Source organism: Eupeodes corollae, chromosome 2, assembly GCF_945859685.1.
Source record: "Eupeodes corollae chromosome 2, idEupCoro1.1, whole genome shotgun sequence".
NCBI lineage: Eukaryota > Metazoa > Arthropoda > Insecta > Diptera > Syrphidae > Eupeodes > Eupeodes corollae.
The window spans coordinates 66,595,781-66,614,224 of NC_079148.1; the positions used below are offsets into that span (position 1 = coordinate 66,595,781).

General features: G+C 35.1%; 1 protein-coding gene across 2 annotated transcripts in view; it reads right to left on the bottom strand.

Annotated features, from left to right (window-relative positions):
• The window catches only part of LOC129946960 (probable cationic amino acid transporter), a 38,322-nt gene extending 36,040 nt beyond the window's left edge, over positions 1 to 2,282 (bottom strand). Inside the window, exons 1-2 of one of the 2 annotated variants that reach the window (XM_056057344.1) lie at positions 2,161 to 2,282; positions 1,595 to 1,780 (exon numbers count right to left, since the gene is read on the bottom strand). The gene's annotated coding sequence lies outside the window, so the exon portion shown is untranslated. Of the gene's footprint in view, positions 1 to 1,594; positions 1,781 to 1,961 lie in introns of both variants that reach the window. The other variant, XM_056057345.1, reaches the window with a different exon arrangement.
• Between the last annotated feature and the right edge of the window lie 16,162 nt (positions 2,283 to 18,444).

Genomic DNA, 18,444 nt, shown 5'->3' on the forward strand with positions numbered 1-18,444 from the left:
AAAAAACAAAAATTCCAAAATGTCGCAATTTTGTCGTAAAGTTATGTGCTATTAAACTATATGTTGCTGTAATTGCTCTAATTGAGAAAATAAAATTAAAATTTAAAATTGAAAACCATTTAGCTTAAAACTTTCCTATAAAGCAATAACCTTTAAAAACGAAAACGATTAAACAAGATTGTGTTGGTGTTGTAAAGATGGTTTACACAAGTATATGACAATTCATCCCACTTCAAAAATAATTGTCTTCAAAACAAAAAAAAAATCTGAAGATTCTGTGATTTCAAGTGCCTAACAATCTAACCAGATCAAAATGCACTCAAGTCCCACTTATATTTAAATTGAAAAATCAAGTTTTCTTTTAACTATTCATTTTAATTTATTTTTTTCCAATTAAATCAAGGCAAATTAGAGAAAGAAAATTGTGCAAGTTTAATTCAATTTACTTTTTATCTATGGTGGCATATAATTTGAATTGAATCAATGGAAGACTTGACATTTATACTTCCATTACATTACATGAATTTTTAATTTACCTACATACATACATAAATAAATACATTTCTAGGTATGTATAGTTTGATTTTTTCTTGCATAAAATTTGACCTTGATTGGATTTTACAAATTAAAGAAAACCACAGCCGGTTTAAAAATACAATTTTTCGCAACTGTTAAATATTTTAAAATAATTGTTAGTTAGTTTTTAACTTAAATATTTTGTCCTGCACATAATTAAGATTTTTAAGAAAAAAAAAAACAAATTTATTTATCACCACACATTTTTGTGACACTTATTTCATTCTTATTTTGTTAACTTGTTTAAAACTTCACATTTAAAAAAAAACTGTCTCAACACTTTTGCTCTTACCGTAGAACGAAAATGAGATTAGCTAATTAATTTGTTGGATCTTTAAGAAAAAAATTAATATAAATTTAATTTTTTAAATTTAAAGCCATATCACTTGAACACAAAAGAAGACCTCTTTAAAATCACAATTTATGTTTTTAACTTTTCCAATCAACCTAATTGGAGCTGAGGACGCAACCAAAAGATGAAATTTCATATTCAAAAATTGTCCAAGGCAAAAAGCCATACTCTTCCCAAAACACTTAACCTTGATGTCCTTTATTCCCATATTATATTTAGTTATGTAACGTCATGTACATTGCATTCATACATATAGACCTTTGTAGTATATACCTATTACGCTAATACAACACAAAACCCCGACCTCAATATAAAGGACTTTTTCACGACTTTAATTCAAATATTCAGAAAGACGTACATATACCAAAAAAAAAAACTCTCATTGAAAACGAATAACTTTTCGAGTGTTGTACGAAAAAAAAGTAAATAATTCTACAAGTTCAAAAATACAAAAGAGCAACAAATCTTTATCAACAGGTCTAGCAATCGTCTCGCATTCTGAACAAATATCTATGGGTAGGACGCATTTAGGGTAAGGACACAATATCAGAGAGAACAGACCCGACCTCCGAACAGACCAAGGGCATTGCAAGATTTATAGGTGAATTTTAATTAAACTGTATATTCCATTACCATAATAATTAATGTTATCCATTTATTTATTACCTTTAATAGTGTTTAATGGTACTGCTTTAGCTTAATGGAGTGCTCTTTCCGTCGTCGTAGTCCACTCGTCTCGTCGCGTCGGTCTCACGGTAGTGTCGTTAGTCAATTGTCCCTTATGAGTGGTAATATTTTTCATGTATACTTCACAGATCCATCATTTTTTCTTCGTTAAAATTATAATTGCATCTGAAATGTATGAGTTATCCTTTAAGTGATGTTTTTAATTTTGTGGATCGATAGAAATTTTAAATTCTTTTCTTTTTTTTAATAGCAAACAAAAATATTCCAATCAACACGTAGCTTAACTAGCTAAATGAACAAAAATCACTTTTTCTATTTTTATTTCATTTCAACATCTCATACATACAATGTATAGATGTTTTTAATTTGATTTTTCTTTGAGTATAGGAATTTTGAAATTGATTTTATTTTAATTGATAAATTAATTTATTTGAAGATATTTTTTGTATATTTTTGATTAAACTTAAAACACTTAAAATGGAGGAGAATATTTTTATCTAGTTTAGTTATTGATTAAGTAAAAATATATATTTTTTTTCACGAACAAGGAAGATTTTCACAAGTACTGTTCCAGCGCCATTTTCCCTATAATCAGCAGCTCTCTCTGAATTATCCTTCTTTGAATGAAAACTTCAAACGCGTTTCTGATGGTGGTATCCGAAGCGAGTTGGCGCACTGTGAAAGCACCATTTTTGATGATGATGATGATGAGGGTTGGGGGGCTGGTGAAGGGGGAGAGGGTTTATTTTTACTATCTGTATCTGGCGATAATGCTGTACTGTCCTGACTCTTGGCCCAATGTAATGGTGCGGTATAGTGTGTCGTTCCGTTGGCTTCGTTGTGAAAAGCTCCTTTTTTATATTCATTCAACTTTCTGTCTGTCAGTGGGTTAAAATGGGACTCTGTATACAGTGTACGTACAGAGTACGTTTAGGAAGCAGCACATCAGGATACTTATTGAGTGCGATGGGGTGTTAAAAGGCCAAAACACCCACTCCTTAAAAACATACATACCTACATATATGTATATTTCTTCACTTCACCTCGCTCATATAGAAGCAGAAACAATAGGCAGAAGCAGCAGCAGCAGCAGAAGTAGAAATTTCGTATGCAATGACCTTTTAAATAAAAATCATGAAGTAAGAATAACGTCTCTGGTTCGCTGTGCATACTTTTATGTTTTATCTCTGTTGAATAGTTTATCAAGTCAATTATCATCATGAAAATGTTTTTAGGCTTAAAAGAGACTTATACAAACGTAGGTATGTTTTGTTTGGTAGGTTTTCCATACAATTGGGATAAGAAAAGGATATAATATTCCTAGAAGGAAAGGTACAAGTTTACATACTCGTAGGTAGGATACATGCATGTGTATATATGTGTTGTGTAGGTATCCTTTAATGGGTTTTGGTAGAGTGTTTTTGAAGGCCAGGAAAGGATTGACGCAATGTGCAAAATTTAGAGAGAGGGCGTTTGGGGAAGGGATAACGATTATCAAAAAAAATTGTAAAATTATTGCATGACTGAGTCGCAAGTACTTGCTCTGCAGTGGGATCCTTGAACTTTTTTTTTTCTTTTTCAAAACTCAACTGTGCCTATTGCCTTCTACACTAATGATCGCTCTATGTGAAGAACATTGGGAGCCTGATGCTTAAACTCAATTTTTTTCACCATAAACAAATTAAAATCAACACATTCAAATTTTGATTTTTTACTTTCTATTGGTTAAAATAAATTGATTTATCTTTGAATTTCAATCGACAATTTTTAGAAACAACTCAAATTGAAAGAATTTCAAGACAAAAAAAAACATGTCAAAATCGAAAATCGATTTTTTTTGAAAACCTAATTTAAATACTCGTAATACTTGTAGCGTGATGGTTAATGCGTAGGATAGTCATCCCAAAGGTCTTGGGTTTAAATGCTGTCTGCGTCATTTAAAGTTTAAGGCCTCTTGCGAGGGATTGACTGATGCTCCAAGAGTAATTCTTGTCATGCAAAGTGCTTTCTCAAATTATCCGCTCGGATTCGGCATATAAAGTTTAGGTCCCCTTCTGCCAACATTACTCGCGCACAGGAATGTTTGAGAGTTGCAAGTCACTAGCTCCTAATTCTTAACGGACTGTTGCGCCTCCTTATTTATTTATTATAATTTAAATAAACGGTGATTTTTTAAGAGCTTGAGAACTTTTTTAAAAAAAAAAAACGCATGAAATTTGGAAAATCTCATCGATTCTTTATTTGAAACGTTAGATTGGTCCATGACATTTAATTTTTGAAGATAATTTCATTTAAATGTTGACCGCGGCTGCGTCTTAGGTGGTCAAGTACAATTTTGGGTAACTTTTTCTAACATTTCGGCCGGAATAGCCCGAATTTCTTCGGAAATGTTGTCTTCCAAAGCTGGAATAGTTGCTGGCTTATTTGTGTAGACTTTAGACTGGACGTAGCCCCACAAAAAATAGTCTAAAGGCGTCAAATCGCATGATCTTGGTGGCCAACTTACTGGTCCATTCCTTGAGATGAAATTCAGTTCTTCCATTTTTGTCAACAAAAAGTTTGTTAGCATTGAACGATAGCGATCGCCATTCACCGTAACGTTGCGTCCAACAGCATCTTTGAAAAAATACGGTCCAATGATTCCACCAGCGTACAAACCACACCAAACAGTGCATTTTTCGGGATGCATGGGCAGTTCTTTAACGGTTTCTGGTTGCTCTTTACCCCAAATGCAGCAATTTTACTTATTTACGTAGCCATTCAACCAGAAATGAGCCTCATCGCTGAACAAAATTTGTCGATAAAAAAGCGGATTTTCTGCCAACTTTTCTAGGGCCCATTCACTGAAAATTCGACGTTGTGGCAGATCGTTCGGCTTCAGTTCTTGCACGAGCTGTATTTTATACGGTTTTACACCAAGATCTTTGCGTAAAATCTTCCATGTGGTCGAATAACACAAACCCAATTGCTGCGAACGGCGACGAATCGACATTTCACGGTCTTCAGCAACACTCTCAGAAACAGACGCAATATTCTCTTCTGTACGCACTGTACGCATTCGTGTGGTTGGTTTAATGTCCAATAAAGTAAACTGAGTGCGAAACTTGGTCACAATCGCATTAATTGTTTGCTCACTTGGTCGATTATGTAGACCATAAATCGGACGTAAAGCGCGAAACACATTTGGAACCGAACACTGATTTTGGTAATAAAATTCAATGATTTGCAAGCGTTGTTCGTTAGTAAGTCTATTCATGATGAAATGTCAAAGCATACTGAGCATCTTTCTCTTTGACACCATGTCTGAAATCCCGCGTGATCTGTCAAATACTAATGCATGAAAATCCTAACCTCAAAAAAATCACCCTTTACTTACATATAAGACAAAAATGAATGGTGAAAAATTTTAAAGAACATGGCCTAAGATAAGAGTCACTCAATGGGTACTTTATGGCAAACACGCTTCAGCTTCGGCTTCGTCTGCGTTACGGCGGCCTTGCTTCGAGGTTGCTTTGAATGACATTTCTATTATTTCATCCCTCCAAAAAGCAAATATTTTTTTGTTGACATTTTTTTACAGCAAATGTTCAGATAATTGAACTAGAGCTTCCGTTTGGAGTCACATTACGTTACATTACGTTCTTTTCCTTACGATTGTCAAACGAAACGTGAGGTCGAAGCTCCATTGTGATAGCATGCACTAAATTCCTATGGCTGAACTCGTAAAAATCAGGTGAAGCCAAAGCTGATGCGTGTTTGTGATTCAGCTATTAACTCTTAGCATTTTGTTTAATTCTTTTGGCATCTGTCATTTAATCTTATAAAAGCAGTAGATGGAATTATCCAGTCTTCAATTAAGATTTCCAATCAATAGGTTTGTTTATGTTTGTTTTCCTTGTTCATTTTCACGAACTGTCACTGTTTAGACATGTTAGTAGTTAGCAAAACGAAAAATAATTTTCAAGTCGCTTAGTAAATTACTAAATACTTTACTTTGAAAATTGCGACTATATGAATGAAACCATTGTTAAGAGCTTAACATATTACTATATCTAGCAATTTGTTTATAAAGTATTTAGCATTATTTCCTAGCAAATCCAAAATTTTAAACCTTTTTTTTTGTTTTGATATCTAGTAAATTAATTAGCTTTCATTAAAAACTGGTCATTCGAACAAGTCTTAGTAGTGACAGTTCGTGAAAGTAAACAAAGCAAACAAGCTTAACCTGCCAATGGTGGCCTACTAGTCTGTGAGACCGGGGTCGCGAAAAAATACGAATAAATTTCTTCTCCTTTATTGTTTTTTGTTGAATTTAAATGTTTGTATTGTAATAAAAGAGCTTCTGTTGATTTAATATCATTTCTTTATTGTCAAGGAGCATGTATTTACATAAAAAAAAACACGAAATATTAGTAACAAATTTCGAAAAATCTTCAGTTGAAAAACCAGGTCCATAAGACCGGCGCGTCACCTATGGCGGGTTAAACGGACCTACTAATCGAAATTCCCAACTTTAAACTGGATCGTTTCGTCCAACGCTCTTATAAGATTACTTGTAAAGATATCATATTTATTAAATTGTTAAAAGTTAAAGTAAGAATATATATAGACAACAATAATTGACAGCTGTCAATTTAGTAAGATCTATATTTTCATAAGCAAAGATTTAAATTTAAATCGAAATTTGAATTTGACAATGCAAGACGTCACTACTGACACACACTAAAAAACTTTGGCTTCTAATTTAGAGCTTTTAGACTACACTTTGGAATGTAACGATTCAAATGGTTTAGATGAAATCAAATGCCATCAGTCGGGGTGGCTTTGACTTCCCGACCATGCAAAATTCTCTAGTTTTGAAGAATCAACAAGCCTCGAATACGAATGGGTTGAATAATTAAATGACAAACAAATGAAAAATGAAGCCAAATTAAGGACAACGAACTGTTCGTGTACGTGCGTGTTAAGCGTCCCTCAAAATATCACGCGCAACCGAACAATTAGTGGAGGCCTTAGAATGTTGTTATACGAGTAGAAATTCATTACACCCACCATCCATCCATTGAAATGTAAAAGATGAAAACTGCTTTGTGAATATATACGCAACGCACATTGTAAGTGAGAAAATAAAAAATAAGCATCCTTATGAGAGTTATCAAGGCAGGCTAAGGAAAGTATTTTTGTAAGTATGACTGTAAACAAATGTTAAATATATTCAAACGATGTAACAAGTAGTTAGTATCGCGAGGTTCTTAATATGTAAACGAATGTCTCCTAATTCGCATTAAGGTTAATATAAGCCTGGTAATCGTGCACGTGCGATGTGCATACTCCCAGAGAAGAAAAAGTTAACATGGTACAATGAGTCCTATGTAGGACAATTGTAAAAAATAAATATAGAAATAAAATCTATACGTTAAGATATTCAGGGAGATGTTATTATTCGGAGCGAGCCTATACTCGGGACGCTTTTTGTATGCAGTTCATGAACAACACATTTTTTTTCAGTATCATAGACACTTGAGTATTCAAAAAAAAGGTGTTTTTTGAGACGTGTGGTTTTCATGAAAAAATAAAGCGCATACAATTTAATGTTATGGCAAAGAATTTAGCTTTATTACAAAAGATAAAGTCTTGTCATAATGCTTTAAAAACAATTTCGGGAAAGTGACCAGCCGAGAGGCGCAAGAAGTCAATCACCTCGGGCTTATCTGCGTAATCAAGCGACTTTACAGCACCCCTCAAAAAATAGTCCAGCGGTGTTAAATCGCACGATCTTGAAAGCCACGATCAGGATAACGACTCGAAATAGTGCGCTCACCAAAAGTTTAATGCAATAAATTGATCGACATAACGCATCTTTATGCTGTTTTTAACTCTATAAAACGGCAAAAACAAAAATCTAATTGAGAAAATTACCGTGTGAGACATTTTATTTGATTTTTTTTTATATTATTATTTCGATATTTTGGTGAATGTTGGAATGCTACCAACTAACAAAAAACGAAAGCTCTACTCAACTCGAATTGGCCCCTTCGAAAAGATGATGACGATTTGTATGAGAGGTATCAATATCGATGTTTCTAACTTAACAGAGTTACCAAGTTCTTTATAACTAGTAGTTGTGCCTAATGAAAAAACACGTTGGTTAATCTTCACAGACTTCTTTATTACAAGTAAGGTTAAGTATTCATTATAATAGATATAGGTATTTACATTTGGTATAATACATAAGTTGGTATAAGTTGGTAATACTGACTGTAAGTTTTACATACATATTTGATACATAGATGGCTATAAATAAAATAGGGTATTGTGGGGTAATTTTGATATAAAAATAACACCCCCACTATATCAAGATTACAATTCAATAATACCTAATTTTTCAATAAAATCATAATGTTTCTGAGTGCATAAACTTTTTTTTAATTTTAATCCAAAATTTTTAGTTTTTTGTAAATATCTTAATATTCGTTTAGCATAATTCCAATGTATTTCTGTAAAACAATTATTAAATTGACTTAAATAACTTACTGAAAAAGCAATGTCTGGCCTGGTCAAAACAGATAAGAACATTAGGCTGCCAATAAGTTGTTGGTATGGAAATTTAGATTCACATTTATCTCCTTTAGATATATCTAATTTTGCCTCCATTGGAGTTAAAGCAATCTTGGAATCAGACATATTAAATCTATTCAACAACTCATGCACATACTGTTCCTGATCTAATGTTATAAAACCTTGTTTTTTATCAATAATAACTCTAATTCCTAGACATTGTTTCACTTGACCTAAGTCTTTTATATTAAATTTAGTATTCAAAACATTTTTCAAATTATTTGTTTCACTTGAATTATTTGAGAAAATAATAAAATCATCAACATATAATGCCACAATAGTTTTAGAATCTTTTTCAATTTTTGTAAATAAACATGGTTCTAATTTAGACTTTTTATAACCTAATGCTTCAAGATTCTCGTCTACCTTTTTATACCACGCTCTTGAGGACTGTTTAAGGCCATATATGGCTTTTTTTAATTTTAAAACCTTTTTGGAACTTGAAACTTCAAAACCTTCCGGCTGATACATATATACATCTTCCTCAAGAACACCATTTAAGAAGCAGTTTTTACATCTAAATGTCTTATGTCAAAATCTAGTTTATTTGATAAAGCAAATAATAATCTTAAAGTTGAATGCTGAACTACTGGCGAAAACGTCTCATCAAAATCAATACCTGGTTTTTGGGTATATCCCTTCGCCACCAATCGTGCTCTAAAGCGAATCTCGTTCTGACAGTCTACTTTCTTTTTGAAGACCCATTTACACTGCACAATTGTAGCATCTGTATTTGTATCCACCAGCTCCCAAGCATCGTTTTCGTCGAAAGACATCAACTCGTCTTTCATCGCTCGCATCCAATTTTCCTTATCTGGTCCATTCATAGCTTCACTCAACGTTATGCAGCCACCTGTGCCTGGAGAATTTGCAACACACATATTTGTATAACCAAAACGTTCAGGTTCACGCCTCGTTCTAGATGGTCGCGTTTCATCTGTAATAGTTGCAGGTTCCGGGATCTCAGAGGAATCTTCTGAATCGCTTGCGTCATTCGGTGAATGCTGTGGCGTATTGAAATTATAAGCATCTTCTTCCTCCTGCTCTTTGTGTTGGAGTGATACATCGTCCTCAAGCTTGACATCAGATTTGTTGTTGTTTGGTTCTAAGTCCCCCACTGAAACTGAATTTTCTTCGTTCGGGATTTGTTTTTCGTCAATGTATACGTTTGCAGTTTCTTCAACAGCAGCTTCCATTATGATAGCATCTCTGCTTGTAGTAACTTTGTTGTTTTGAGGATTGTATACTCTGTATCCTTTAACACTTTCTGAGTATCCAACAAGGATGTGCTTTTTGGATTTCTTGTCCCATTTAAGTCTCGTTTCTTTTGGAACGTGCACCATTACACAGCTACCAAAAATCCTCAGATTACTCACATCTGGTTTACAGCCAGTCCAAAGCTCAAAGGGGGTCTTATCTTCTATACCAGAAGAAATTGACCTGTTCCTCAAATACACTGACGTGTTGACGGCCTCTGCCCAAAATCTCTTCTCAAGCTTGGCATCAAAGAGCAAACATCTTGCCTTCTCTACGACTGTACGGTTGAGCCTTTCACAAAGCCCATTTTTTTCTGGAGTATACGGGTTGGTTTTCTGATGAATAATCCCTGTGCTCCTCAAGAAAGCATCGAATTCCTTGCCACAGAATTCACCACCATTATCCGTTCTAAGCACCTTAATCCGTTTACTCTTCTGGTTTTCAACCATAACCTTGAATTCTTTGAAACAATTAAACACTTCGCTTTTCGATTTTAAGAAGTAAACAAATGCCATGCGACTATAATCATCTACAAGGAGAAGAAAATAGATCGATCCACTGATGGACTTTGTCTCCATTGGACCGCATACATCTCCATGTATTACATCTAGTACGTTAGTACTCCTAGTACCAACATGGGAAAATGGCAACCTTGACTGTTTTCCCTCACAGCACACCGCGCATGTCATCTTACTTATGCAGGCCTTGCTCGAGTATGACATACCTTCAACAGCCCCGCTCTTCATCTTATTCATATATACTGTGTTTATATGTCCTAATCGTCTATGCCAGGTCTCGGCAGTAGCCACAGTCGAAGTTAGTAAGCAATTATAAGAGCTGATGTTTAGTTTGTACACACCATTTGATAAATTAGCTGAAGCAACAAGCTCATTTTGCTGGTTGTAAATATAACAAGCATCACATCTAAAACTAACTTTGTTTCCATTCTTTATCAGCTGACTAACTGATAACAGGTTGGTTGTTAGTAATGGAACACACAAAACGTCACGCACAGTGATATCGTAAGAGCATTCATTGCCTATAGTGGTAATTTTGACATCTCCAGCACACAATACTTGTACCTTTGATTCATTCGCAACAATTATCTCTCGCATGTGACTCTGATAAGAGGGATTCTCAATCCAGTCTTTATTTGCAGTCATGTGCGCACTAGCACCGGAGTCGACGCACCAATCGTGCTTACTAAATCTTCCACTTAGAAACACAGCACTAAAAGCATTGGACTGTTTTCGTTTGCCGTCTGCGAACAAAGAATTTGGACATTGACTCTTGAAGTGCCCTGTTTGCTTGCACTTATAGCATTTTATTATTTTGGTGTTCGAATTGCTGAATGAGTCGTTCTTTCCAGTCTTCTTACCCTGCTGCTGCCAGCCTCTACTCGCAAAAGCACCACCCTTAGCCCCACCGCTTTCTGGTTCCATATCCAAGAGCTTTGTTTTTATGGAATCCGTGGTGTAAGTTGTTCCTGAGTGTTCTAGCGCCATTATCATTGGAGCAAATCGTTCTGGCAGGCCTGCTAACATCAATGCTGCTATCCACTCATCATTGATATCAAACCCAGTACCTCTTAGCTTCTGTCCAGTCTCGATGATATGAGTGACGTAGCTGGTCATAGAATCAGAGTTCTCAAGTCGAATTGAAATGAGATTTCGCAATAAACTGATCCTTCGAGAAAAACCTGAGTCATCGAACATGGTTTTTAATTTTTACCAGAGATCTATGGATTTATTAGCATCTTTAATGTGAACATATAATGAAGGATCAATTGTTAAAATTAATTTGGCCTTAGCTTTTGCGTCATCGGCGACCCCAAAAGTCTTCCCAACTGTGATGCAGTCTAGCATTCCTTCTAAGGTAAGAAAATTCTCGGCAGCAAAAGCCCACTCATCGTAGTTCTCGCGTCCCTTTAGCTTAGGAACGTTTAATGCGTAATTAGTAGCCATTCTTGTGAAACTCAACTTTAATTATTTTATTTAATCAAAAAAAATTGGGTCTGGGCCCATAACCTAATGAAAAAACACGTTGGTTAATCTTCACATACTTCTTTATTACAAGTAAGGTTAAGTATTCATTATAATAGATATAGGTATTTACATTTGGTATAATACATAAGTTGGTATAAGTTGGTAATACTGACTGTAAGTTTTACATACATATTTGATACATAGATGGCTATAAATAAAATAGGGTATTGTGGGGTAATTTTGATATAAAAAAAGTGCCTAACCTAGATCTTTAATTTTAACTCCAGTTCAAAAAGACCCGGGTTTAAAAGGTAAACATGGGAATCTGCGTGACTTAATCACAAGAGATCACCAGTGAAATGTGTTCAAACTTTAAACACTTTGTATTGAGAACTCAGTTGCATGATTTGAAAAAAAAAAAAAACAATAACAGATGCTGCCCTAAGTTTATACGACACTTTAACTAAGTCTAAAGAAGAGTATTGAATGAAACATAAGAAATAGGGAGCTCATATACATTAATTTATTTTTGAAATACAAAAAAGTTGATTTTTTTCTTATTAGAAAAGCCTTCAAAATGGTTGGTAGCCATAAGCTGCATTCCTCTGCTTAAACAGTTTAACTGTTAACCTCGATATCAAAGAGCCCTATCACTTCGGTCCTACTGTTCAATGCAGATATAAATTCTTTAGCGGTATTACGCAAATGTAGAAAGCCTTACTTTACTTTGTGTTTCTCTGTCATCGCAAATATTCAGGAATTCAAAACTGGCACCTCCATTCAAATCGTATTTCTATCTTAAACTGCTTCCTCAAACTGTGTCATTGACATAAAAAGGGTACCAAAAACCCCTTGATTATATGCTCATTATAAATCATAGGTTATGTTAGGTTGGAGTTTCTGTCCAGATATCATTGACGCACGTAGACCTCAAGGGTCCATTGTGATACCACTAATAAGGTTACTCATGGGAGAGTAATGAACTTAAACAAACCATTTTGTACTTTTAATGAAGTAAGAGAGACATTTTGTGTCAATCGTTGCCAGTTCACTGGTATTATCGAAGAAGGGATTACCGAGAAAGTTAATCCTTCTAATGGAGAGTGCTGGACATGTACAGTACATAGAAGGTGTTGGACTGTTTCTCCTCTACAGAAGTCATTTGTGTAGACCATTAGCCTCAGAGCATGTCTTCCTATGAGGCAGTGTCCTGTTATTAATCCAATTGTAGAGCTTATACTTTGTCTCCTCAGGGATATGAAGCCTTTTGGCCGTTTTAAGTCTATTCTTGCACATATTTGCTTGGTTGCTAGGCAGGTTGTACTCTGTGACCATCTAGCATTTGTTGATTCTAGAGCATATTGATTGAGAAGATATTTGCATATGGTGCAAGTGGTGTTCCTATGTTATGTTTTTGTCTAACATTAGACAGAAGTGTTCCGTTTTTGGCGAGCTCATCAGCTTTTCAATTTCCCGGAATGTCTCTGTGGCCCGGCACCCAGATGAGGTGAATATTAAACTGTTCCGTCATCTCATTCAGAGATGATCGGCAATCGTGGACAATTTGAGAGTTTGTGGAGACAGACGCGAGAGATTTAAAAGCGGCTTGGCTGTCTGAGAAGATTCGTATATCCTTGCAAGATATAACGTTTTCTTTTAACCAGGATAGTGCTTCTTTAATCGCCATTACTTCTGCTTGGAATACACTACATTGATTGGGAAGTCTATATGATAAACTAAGATTCAGTTGTTCCGAATAGATACCACTTCCAACTCCATGATCGGTCTTTGAACCGTCTGTATAGAAGTGTACCGCATCGTCTTCCAGGGGTCTCTCTTATTCCCAGGAGGATCTTGAAGGGATGGACACATAGAAGCTTTTACCGAATACCATTTTTGGGGCGGTATAGTCTAGGCGATGTGGGATAGATCTGAAAATGTCTAGAATAGTACTATGTCCAGTATTGTTACTGTTCCATTAAGAGGTGGCTCTTAGCCTCACACATGAGTTGGCTGCCACAATTTTGGAGAAGATGTCAAGAGGTGTTAGGTTTAAAAGCACCTCCAGTGCTGCGGTTGGTGTTGAGCGAAGTGCTCCTGTGATGCAAATACCTGATGACCGTTGGACTTTGATGAGCTTATTAAGATTTACCACTTGTCCAGTACGGTCCACCATACGACAACTCCATAAATGAGTATCGGTCTGATTACCGAAGTGTATAGCCAGTGGGTTATTTTTGGGGAGAAGCCCCATTTTGATCGTATGGCCTCTTTACAGGTAAAAAGCGCTACAGTAGCCTTTTTTACTCTTTCATCAATATTTGCCTTCCAATTTAGTTTTTTTCCTAAAATGAGGCCCAAATATTAAGCTTGATCGGAAAAGCTTAGTGGTATTCCTTTAATCTTGGGTGGGCTAATCTGAAGAATTTTATATCTTCTCGAAAAGAGTATTAATTCTGTTTTATGTGGATTGGCGTCCAAGCCACATTGCTTAGCCCATTTTGTTATCCTATTTAAGGTATTTTGTAGGAGTTCCGAGAGAACTTGGGGTGCTTCCCAGATACAGATATTGTAACGTCGTCAGCATAGGCATTCACCATGAAACCCTCTGCTTCCAATGATGTAAGTAGGTCGTTTACTACCATGTTCCATAAAAGAGACGAAAGGACCCCACCTTGGGGGGTACCTCGATTCACCGATCTGGTGGTAGTAAAAATTCTCATGCTAGAAGTTATTGTCCTGCTTATGAGCATGAGGCTTATAATCATAGTTATCTAAAAAAAGGTTTAAACGATCTTGGACTTTTTTATTTTTTTCCTAAAAATTCCATTTCTTTAGAAGTGAACGGGATTGCTACAAGAAAATACCAATGATAACTTTTGAATTCTTCTTCTTCTATCACAATTTTGAGCGGTATCTGAAGTTTCAGGAAAATTCATTTCATTGATGGAAGTTCATTCTTATTTTTATAAAAATGTGTCAGTTATATAAAAATGCTTATTGGTTGTTACGTTAACTTTTAACTACAGTTTTTTACACTTAATTTTAAGATATAAAAATGCACTACTTTCCCACTTATTTACTAAAATAATATTATGCATACGCCCTGATGTACATATACATCTTGCAATCCTATTGCCTAATTTTCTCATCTAGTGTTATTATAGAATTTAATGGACCTTTTTGTATTCTATTCATTAAAGATTAAATATTGAATTTTATTTATTGAGAATCGATTTCATCAGATTTTCCATTGGAAACAAGGGGTGGAATCGGCTAAGGTAATTGTTCTTAAATGACAGTTGAAATAATCGAATTTGATCTATGTAAGGTGGTAGTCAAATTGATACCTAAAAAGCTGTCACAACAAAAACGTGATAGTCATTTTCCTACAAATTTATCGTTTCTGAATAGAGCTACCCGACAAAATTAGATGTTAGTTAACAGGGATTTACCTGTTGATATCAAGTCATTTGCGGTCAGAAAAAAAATCCGGGCTGAGCCCTCAAAAACCATGATTCTGGTACCAACCTTTCTAAAGCCGCTTAGCAGTTTTGTTTACTATAATTTATTTTCTATGCATTGATTAACATATGACTTTTTCAGTCATCTTATGAAATAAGGTATTTTATCGCTTACCAAACTACACAGGAGACCGATCGAAATTCCCGGCTACTTAAAACTTTTACGTATGCATATTTTCAATTCGACAAATCGGATAAATACTTCCAAACATTACAATTTGATAACTTAAAATGTATATTAATATTTTAAATGCAATTCTATAAATAAAAAAATAAATTGGGTGGCGCAACAGTCCGTTAGAGAACTAGAGCCTAGTGACTGACAACTCTCAACCATTCCTGTGTCAGGGATGGAAGGGACCTATAGTTTTTAGCCGAATCCGAACGGCAAATATGAGAAAGCACTTTTCATGACAAGGATTACTCTTGGAGGATTTGTCAATTTCTCGCAAGAGGTAGTACCTGTGAAAAAAAACATTAGGTGGCATAAGCAGGGATCGAACCCAAGACTTGCCACATGACAGTCCATTGGATTTTTTTTTTTTAATTCATATGTATGTATTAGTTCATTCTTAAACCTATATTAAAGCTAGACAAAAGTTCATAAAACTAGCCTTATTATCCATAACTTACAACTAAGGCACTAACCATCATGCCACGGGTACCTACTACAATATAAATATAAAACTAAAAAAGAGTAGAAGGTTCAATTAAACGAAAATTTCATACACAGAAGTTTAAAATTTTGGGTAGACTGAAGTAGAAATCAATATCAAAATAAGCTTAACCATAAAGTCAAGAGATACACAATGTGTGCAATAAACTGTTTAAGTTAGCAAAGTAAATTTTACTCATAAATATTATTATCCCATTAGGTTTAAAGCTTTCAATATTATTGAGTGGAGTCCTTCTTAAATAATTGACTATAAGTTTGTTTTATAGAAATGTAAATCAAATTAGAAGCCTTTTTGTAATCGGTTCGAACATTTTGATATTTCTCGACGATGTTTCAAGGTTCCTAGAATCTAAATCAACAGTTTTAAAGAGGTGTAAGTCTGTGCGTGTGTACGTACATATGTACGTTTTTATATTCGGAAAACGTTTTCATTCTCCATATATTAAGAACTAGCATAGAGAAATTATATTTTTTTTATAATTACAAACATACATTTGTATATATCAAAATGTGCAGGAAAGGCGAAATTGATGAAAGGTAAACTGATGAGCATTCCTGGAAGTGGGAGTATTACGGATAATTGCTTCGGTGTTCTGGGATGTAAATATTTCGTTTATAGTTCTATAATTTTCAAAGCCCTTTTTTGGATTATATCCAAGAGATTTAAGCTCCTTTGTAAAAGCACCTGCCCAAAAGCCTTGGACGAATAAGAGCATTGTAAATAACAGCCAGATCGGAATTGTGAACAATTTTTTGCACCGTGCGTTCGGAGACATAATAAGTACCAAACAAAATGCTGTCAAAATATTATTGGAAAGAAATAAAAAAACACGTCTCAATACTTGTGAATGTTTATTTCGACTCAATTGTTCTTAGCCTACTTACAACTATTTATACCTACTTAAATCTAAGGACCAAGAGAAAAGATTCTGTTAAAAAAGAATACACATGTCCACCCCATGCTATCTTTGGGTATTTGTGTGTACATATGTGTTCCTATCCTATCAGTATCCTTTTATGACGCTACGCACTATTACAAGATTATTCTTATATCTCTTGTGGAAATGCGCAGCTGCACCCATCTATAGATAGAGGCGAGTGGGCATAAATGTATATTTTTGTTAATTCTTAAATGCTGCTCAAGGAATAGATGTTCATTTATGAAAATCCTGAGGGTGGTCAATCTTCAGCTACTGTTCAAGTTGCGTTAATGAAAAATACCTTGCGACGGTATTTCCAAAGCCTCCATTTCAAAATTGTGGCTAAGATATCACGTTCTAACTTAAGTTCTATTTGTATTAAACTATTGGACATTGTGTCACTTGTTGAATTAGCTGTAGTGTTGGAAATTAATCTAGGATTTGCAGTGGGACTTTGTTTACGTATAACTGCCTGGTGTAGAAGATTATAAAGGGTGATTTTTTTGAGGTTAGGATTTTCATGCATTAGTATTTGACAGATCAGAAAGAGAAAGATGCTCAGTATGCTTTGACATTTCATCATGAATAGACTTGCTAACGAGCAACACTTGCAAATCATTGAATTTTATTACCAAAATCAGTGTTCGGTTCGAAATGTGTTTCGCGCTTCACGTCCGATTTATGGTCTACATAATCGACCAAGTGAGCAAACAATTAATGCGATTGTGACCAAGTTTCGCACTCAGTTTACTTTATTGGACATTAAACCAACCACACGAATGCGTACAGTGCGTACAGAAGAGAATATTGCGTCTGTTTCTGAGAGTGTTGCTGAAGACCGTGAAATGTCGATTCGTCGCCGTTCGCAGCAATTGGGTTTGTGTTATTCGACCACATGGAAGATTTTACGCAAAGATCTTGGTGTAAAACCGTATAAAATACAGCTCGTGCAAGAACTGAAGCCGAACGATCTGCCACAACGTCGAATTTTCAGTGAATGGGCCCTAGAAAAGTTGGCAGAAAATCCGCTTTTTTATCGACAAATTTTGTTCAGCGATGAGGCTCATTTCTGGTTGAATGGCTACGTAAATAAGCAAAATTGCCACATTTGGTGTGAAGAGCAACCAGAAGCCGTTCAAGAACTGCCCATGCATCCCGAAAAATGCACTGTTCGGTGTGGTTTGTACGCTGGTGGAATCATTGGACCGTATTTATATCGTTCAATGCTAACAAACTTTTTGTTGCCAAAAATGGAAGAACTGAACTTGGTTGACATGTGGTTTCAACAAGATGGCGCTTCATGCCACACAGCTCGCGATTCTATGGCAATTTTGAGGGAAAACTTCGGAGAACAATTCATCTCAAGGAATGGACCGGTAAGTTGGCCACCAAGATCATGCGATTTGACGCCTTTAGACTATTTTTTGTGGGGCTACGTCAAGTCTAAAGTCTACACAAATAAGCCAGCAACTATTCCAGCTTTGGAAGACAACATTTCCGAAGAAATTCGGGCTATTCCGGCCGAAATGCTCGAAAAAGTTACCCAAAATTGGACTTTCCGAATGGACCACCTAAGACGCAGCCGCGGTCAACATTTAAATGAAATTATCTTCAAAAAGTAAATGTCATGGACCAATCTAACGTTTCAAATAAAGAATCGATGAGATTTTGCAAATTGTATGCCTTTTTTTTTTAAAAAAAGTTCTCAAGCTCTTAGCAAATAATATGTATAATATAACTTTCTTCAAGATTCTGAAGATTGGAAGCATCCCTTAGAAGCCTCCTATTTCTGGTTTCATCATCGGAATCCTCAAAAAAGAACCAGGAGTATATTATTTTTTGTTTGTTT